A 7,607-nucleotide genomic window follows, 5' to 3' on the forward strand; every position below is an offset into this window, starting at 1 on the left:
TTAATAGCTATGGATTAGACATGTGCTATCTGCTGGGTATTTTTGCTGCTTTGTGGCAGGCTCAGCTGAACTTAGCTGAATTTACCCAGGCCTCCTTTCTCAGCTGGCTGGCTGCACTAAAATGGCCTGTCTCTCATGATGCAGAAGCCAATGCTAGTGTCATGTGGCTACACAGGATTTTATCCAACTTACAGGAAAAACTTTGAGAAACTGGCATCAGCATTTAGCCCAGTAGTTAAGACACCTCTATTTCACACCAAAATACCTGGTGCAATTCTGGCTCCTGCTCTTGACTTCAGCTCCCTACCAATGCAAACCCTGGGAGGCATAGGTGATAGCTCCAGTATGTGAGTTCTTGCCACTCATACAGGCGACCTGGATTGCATTTCCAGCTCCTGGCTCTGGCCCTAGCTCAGCTTTTGCTATTGTGAGCATTTGGGGTGTAAACCAGTAGATGGGAGCACTCAGTGTCTCTAAAACACATTTTAAAAATAAATCAAAACCTCCCGACATCCAGTATTCAACGTGGGACACTCTTAATGTTTATGTCCTATTTGTTGAATGAGTTGCAAGTTAGATCAAAGTGTAGGCACATAATCTTTATATTATTTTCTTTTTAATTAATTTGTTTTAGTTTTACATGATGCAGTTCCATAGGTTCTGGGATGTCCTTTCCCTCTCCCTAAATCCATGCCTCCCCCATTGATTTTCCCCATGTCATTAAAATAGCATAGTCCTTCACAATCAGTCTTAAGTCCATCATTTTGCTATTTAAGTGCATCCTGACATTGCAGGCAAGCACAAAGGTAGAGAGTCTAGCATCCTGATGTCAAGATACATTCAACAGTTTCATTAGGAGTTCACCTTTGATTTTTAAGTATAGACACTGCATTGTATTTTCACATCTGTATTTGATAGTCTCTACCACACAGTTACTATACATCCCCTTATATGAAAAGCCATAAAACATTATCAATAGAAACAAAAAATTTACAACATGAAATTAAATAACATGCTACTGAATGACCAATGCGTCATGAAGATATGAAAAAAAAATCAAAGAGCTTCTTGAAGCAAATGACACTATTGTGTAACCTATGAGTCAGTGAGCAAATTAGTAACTTTTGAATGAACAAAAAAAAACCCCAAAATATCAAAACTCACGAAATGTGGCATCAAACAGTATTGTGAAATGGCCTCTCTGTAACCCCAGAAGGTGTGATCAACCCAGTGTGAAAGATGTGGAAACTGGGAGTCCAAAAATTAGACAGCTGGATAGAGATCACACAGATCACTGTACGTGGCAGAACTGAGGTTTGGAACATGTGTATCTGGTCTCATATTCTGGGAGCTTTAGTGGCTCTGCTTGCATAGCAACAGTGAAGCTGAGAGGGAGCAGTGAGAATATGCGAGTCGAAAGTACTCCCTGATAGAGGAGCATCCTCACCTGTCTTCTGGTGCGTTTGCAGATACTTGGGATGCACAGAAACACTCGAGCGCATGCACAAACAAGCTCACCGCTAGACCTCCTAGAACAAGTAGTGGCAAGAACTCAAACACTTGAGCCCTGACCACTGCATGGCTCTCGAGCACCAGGTACCAGGCAGACACTTCCTCACACTATTTTCCTTCCTCCTTGTTCCTCTGTCCCTTTAACATGCATGCAGTGGGGAGGAAGAATGATGTGATTGAGACTAGACCAAACTCTCTTAAATAACGATGACGAGACAAGGTCATGAACAGGCAGCATGGAGAGGTGACAACCTGTTCTCGGCGACTGTATGATCCTTTCTTACAAGTCACATATATATTTTGAAACATGTTTGTTGCATTGTTCTAATCAAGGGATTTTTTTATACCTTAAAAAAGAAAGGAATAATACAGAGAAACTTAAGATTAAACTTAAAGACATAGACTTTTCTCACAGTTGTCAAGAACTGAATTTTTTTAGCATAATATCTTCTTCAGATAAACTATAAACCTTCCAAAGATGTTATCTTCATTCCCAAACCCACGAGGCTGTGATCAGACACAAGGTGAGGTCAATGACACTCTCCGCGCTTTCCCTGGCAGCCGGGCATTCAACCCTCACTAGATGGCGGTAACATCTAACAATCACGTCTGTGAACCCAGCACACTGTTGCACATCTGTTTCCCTTTTGCTTCTCTGTTTCAAGCAAGTATTCATGCAATACAAAATAAACATCCTGAAGCTTGTCCCAATCCTTATTTTAAATTTGACTTGAATATTTGCAGAATTCAGATGACAAATAGATGGACAAGTTCTTAAACAACAGACAAGACTGGGCAGTCAGAGTTCCCATGAACACTCTTCAGCCATGTCCAGGACATGCTGAGACCAAGTATCTACACACGACCAAGAGTCATGAGCTTGTGCTAACTTTCCTTTTTCTAAGCATAATTTACAGACCTGGTATGGCTGAGCCACATTCTTTTAAGCAATTGTATTCTCCAAACAAGTCTACTTAATTTCACTTCCGTGGACCCTCCCTTTCACTCCCAATTAAAACAAATTTTTTTCAAGGGACAATCAGAAAAATAGCAAAAGGAAAATATAGCAGCATTGGAAAGAACTGACAATATGAAATTGATGATGTATTTTGGGTGCATCAAGGAATCTGGAACTGTGGATACCAGGATGGTTCAAGAGAGTTTAATGGGGCCATGAGGTAGTCCCAGAGAATTTCCATGCCATATCTGGCTCCAAAGGTTTGACCTTCTCCAGGGAACTGGCAGTAAGTATGAGAGGTACATTCACCTATTTCTAAGAACCAAATGGCCTAGGAATATCAAGTATGCCTCGTAAGTGTTGACATCAAATGCTATTTTGACACTGAAGCAGCTTCAATTATAAATTATCACTGTTTGAAACTTGGAACTAGAAGCTGCCAACAGTATTGTCAGAAAAAACGGGAATGGAGCAGGAATTGGCTTAAAACATGCCGCCTAAGTGAGACAAAAGCAAGATGTAGATCCGTCACGTGACTGTTACTGGATCTACAACCATCTCCATTATTTTGGGCATGGGTATGCCAAAAAGTTACATTGGAGAAGTGGAATTTAGATTTGAGAGAGGCTAGCTTTGTGCCATGGGGAGTTAAGCTGCCATCTGTAACACTGGCATCTCATATGGGCATCAGTGTGACTCTCAGCTACTCTACTTCTGATCTAGCTCCCTGATACAGTACCTGGGAAAGCAGAGGATGTCCCAAGTTCCTGCAGCCTATTGGGAGACCTGGATAGAATTCTAGGCTTCTGGCTTTGGCCAGACACAGCCTTGGCCACTATGCCCATGTGGGGAGTGAATCAGAGACGGGAGATCTGTGTGTGTGTGTGTGTGTGTGTGTGTGTGTGTGTGTGTGTGTGTGTGTGTTGGGGGGAGGGTGTGTAACTGCCTTTCAAATAAATGATTTGGGAAAAAATGAATTACAGATTTGGCATAGTGGACTAATGGCTAGTCTAACAGCTAATAGAATAACACCTTGACGAGTATGCCTAAGTAAGGAAACCCAGGTCAGTAATTTGGTACTAGGGATAGGATATCCAGAATCAGCACTACTCTACCAGACTAAGTTAACTGGTTGAATTAAGGAGAGGGCATCAAACCTGCTGATCTCATCTGTGACTGAGTGCAGGGGAAGAAAACGCAAGCCAAAAGCTACAACCCTATCAGACTCTGTACCCTGTGATCTTCAGCAATGCCAATAGATCTCAAATCTAACTGGAAGCCCCTGTCCTTTGAGGTTACTGAATCCAGATGCTGGTCACTGGACTTCATATCCCCTTGGAATGGGAAGTCATGCCGCATTCTCCATTGCCATCAGGAACAGCTCAGTGGGAGTTGAGCCACAGCTGTGGAACATCTGCATAACCAGCTGTTACCAGCTGGGAACTCAGAGCAGTGAAAGCAAGGCTGGGGAAAACACAGCACTGAAAAGTTGTGGCTCTTGTCATGTCCACAGTAGTTACCATACAGCAGCTGTCTTGGTAGCTGCCTTGACTAGAATCCAGTAAAAATGACATTTCCTACCAAACGGGAAATGTACTACACAAATATTAAGAAATAAAAAAGGAGATCAGAAGACATCCTTTCATCTTGAGGGAAAAATACCAAAAACTTCTGTTTATTTCTCTAGTAAGCTTCTAATATTTACCTTCCAAGTTCGTGTCCTCAGTCAAGTTCTGATAACACAGGAGGCGAAAGCAGAGTTCTATGGAAGAAGCTTTGATTCCATATTCACATATGCAACCTCCAACCCCTACTTTTTACTTATTTGCAGAAAATAAGTTAAAAATAAATGTAGTTTGTTTTCCTTCTTAAAAAATGTAATACTGGCATAAGACATCATGTCCATGATAAAGACAACATATCCCATCCAAGGTGACAATCAATGCTAAAACCTAGCAGCAAAACGAAGAAATATTTTTAATACTAGAGTAAAAATTCTCATAGGGGACTATGACTATCTGTAGAAAAATTATTTGATTTCTGCCCCTCCTCACCCAACCAAGCAATTGGCCTCTAAAATCTTTCATAATTTGGCATATCTTCCAGTGAGGGGTGATGTTCTATCTATTAGAAGAACAACTCCAGTAGGGCAGGGAATCTTATCCTTTTTGTCTCCCTTTACTTTCTAACAAATAGATCATAGTAAATATTATAAGTGCATTCAATTAGTACTTACAGGAGAAACCCATTATAAAGCACATCATTTGCTTAGCTGCAGATTTATACCCATTTCAGTTTCATTCTAAGCATCTCACTGAGTTCTTTTGGGATTCTGATGAATCCAATGGAAACAGCAAAGGATGAGAGAAAGTCAGGTCAGAGAAATTTCTGGGAATACTTTAGGGCACACAGTGTAAGGGATGTGGGGCAGCCCTAGAAAGACACAATGCTCTCTCACGAGGAGCATAACAGTAGGAGCCTATGTCGCTTCCCTTCGGGACTTGAATTCTGTTATTTGAGTTGATGTTTTCCTCTTTCTCAAAAAAGCCTGTAATCACAAGCATGTATAACTACGTATACTTAATATTCTCCCCCTTCAAATATCCCAAATGACAAAGGGTGCCATTGTGCCTCTTCCCTCCAAGGGGCAATCATGTCTGTGGCTGCTTTCAGACTTGAAGTGCTGCAGACTGCTCAATAACCTTTGTCTAAGAAGGGAAGGACAGCCACAGTCAAGGTACTGATTCTGCCAAATTCAAACATCCTGAAACAGTTTCCAACTCCTGGATCTTGACTAGATCCCAAGCACGTTTGGCTTTGGTCCCCTTCTCCCCTAATTGCTGAGCCCAAATAGAAAATGTAATCCATCTGCCTCAGAGTATTTTCCCAAAACTCATCCAAATGTTCCTTGGGGAGAGAGTTATTTGACATCTTCGTCTTCATGGGCCTAACACCTTCCTTCTCACGTTTTGCTTCTTGGAACAAGGAAGCAGACAGAGCCAAAAGTAACAGGACTTTATTTCAAAACACAAGACATAATCTGTAAAATCAGATGCTGGGCTGGTGGGTCATGCATCTTAGTCCCAGAACTAACAACTGTGACACATCTGAGGGGATAATGAGAGGAGTCTCCAGAGCAAATATGTCCCTAGGAGGATGGAGAACATGGCTAACCAAGGATAGAGCCCTTCTTTTCCTATATTCAGCAGTGACTAGAGCTAACATCCCATTCTGGGTCTTGGTAAGCATGGTTGGAGCTGGGAATCCACAAACTCCTCCTTCTGGGTGGCTGGTCACTGTTATGAACACTCCAGACTTAGAGCATGGGAAGGCTTGAAAGATTTGTCTAAGATCCTTTTGTAAAACTCAAAAGAAATGGGATCACATACAAGTTATCTGTACAGCCATGTTTATTGCAGCCCAATCCACATTAGTTAGGATAGGAAAACAACTAGATGTCCATCATTGAATGACTGGATAAAGAAAATGTTATATATATATAACATTATATATAAATATATATATATATAAAACACTATGGAATATTACTCACCCATTAAGAACAAACAAAATCTTGTCTTTTGCAACAAAATAGATGCAACTGAAAACCATTATGCTTAGTGAAATAAGCCAGTGCCAAAAAGACAACTACCACATCTGTCCTTAATATGTAGTGACTAATAGAGTACAAAAAAATTCCATTCATATGAGCAATTGGCATTTTGAGAGTTGAGTATTGTTTATTGCCTTTGTCTATTCTCTTGAACAAATCTTTCTTCTAGTTTGTGTCCCTAATGAAGTGCTAAATCTGTGACTGCAAAGTGGAACTGAAAGTGTGTCATTGTAAAAATAAGAAATAAAAATGAAGGGAAAAGAAATACACTCGCAAATGGGAGATCTGCCTTTCAAATGAAGTAAGCATTAAAGTATACAATTCAGTAGTTTTTAGCAGCTTCTTAGCATTATGAATACTTCCATAACAGGTTCTAGAACATTGTCCCACCCTCAAAGAAACTTTATATTCATTACATATCTCTTTCCCTCTCAATTTTAGACAGCCCTGAATCTTTGTTCCTATGATTATCTTCTCTCTTACCTATTCTGGACATTTCATAGAAGTTTAATGTTTTAATATACCATCCTTTGTGACTGGCATAATCTCTTTAAAGTTAACTTATGCTGTGATATCAATCAATAATAAATTTACTTTCTTTGCTCAATAGTATTTCATTTTATAAAAATGCCACGTTTTCCTTAGTAATTCATCAATCATTACAGATTTAGTTTCCATTTTTGGCTATTATAAATAGTGCTGCTATAAGCATTTATGTACAAATTTTTGTGCAGTCCTATCTTTTCTTTTCTATAGGAAACTAAGAATGAAATTTTAGATCACATGTTAATTCTGTGCTTGCTCTTTGGAGAAGCCACCAGATGTTTTCCAAAGCGGCTGCACCATTTTACATTCCCTTTAGCCATATGTGAGCGCTGTACATCTCTACCAGCATTTGCCATTGCCTTTTTTTGTTGCAGTCATCCTAGGGTACAGGATGAAGTCTGCTTTGCCTTTCCTGCACCAGCTAATGATATCGAGCAGATTTTATATGCTTGTTGGAATTCTATATTATCTCTGGAGAAATGTCTGTTTTGTTCCTTTCCAGTTTTAATTGAGCTTTGTTTTTAATTATAGTTGCAGGTATTCTTCATCTATATTGTAGATGAAGCTTCTGTTTTGGTCTGAATGTGGTCCCATTCAAATTCTAATATCAAAAACTTACCACCAAGGTGCTAGTTCTAACAGTGCCTTCTGGGAGTGATCAAGCCAGGGGAATTGCTAAATGCATTTCCTGAGTTTATACTTGGGATGATGGGGAGCTGTTGTTCTGCCTTCTGCATGTGAGGATGTAGCAAAAATGCACTGTTGGGGAAGCACACAACAATCCTCTCCAAACACCGTACCTGCTGGAACCTTCATCTTGACTGCAAAAAATAGATTCATGAGCCCAGCACCATAGCCTAGTGGATAAAGTCCTTGCTTTGCATGCTCCGGGATCCCTTATCGGCACTGGTTCTTGTCCCAACCACTCCACTTCCCATCCAGCTCCCTACTTGTGGCCTGGGAAAGCAGCAGAGGATG

The sequence above is a fragment of the Ochotona curzoniae genome, unplaced genomic scaffold (assembly GCF_017591425.1).
Source record: "Ochotona curzoniae isolate NIBS_2020 unplaced genomic scaffold, NIBS_Ocur_1.0 scaffold_2453, whole genome shotgun sequence".
NCBI classification, from domain to species: Eukaryota; Metazoa; Chordata; class Mammalia; order Lagomorpha; family Ochotonidae; genus Ochotona; species Ochotona curzoniae.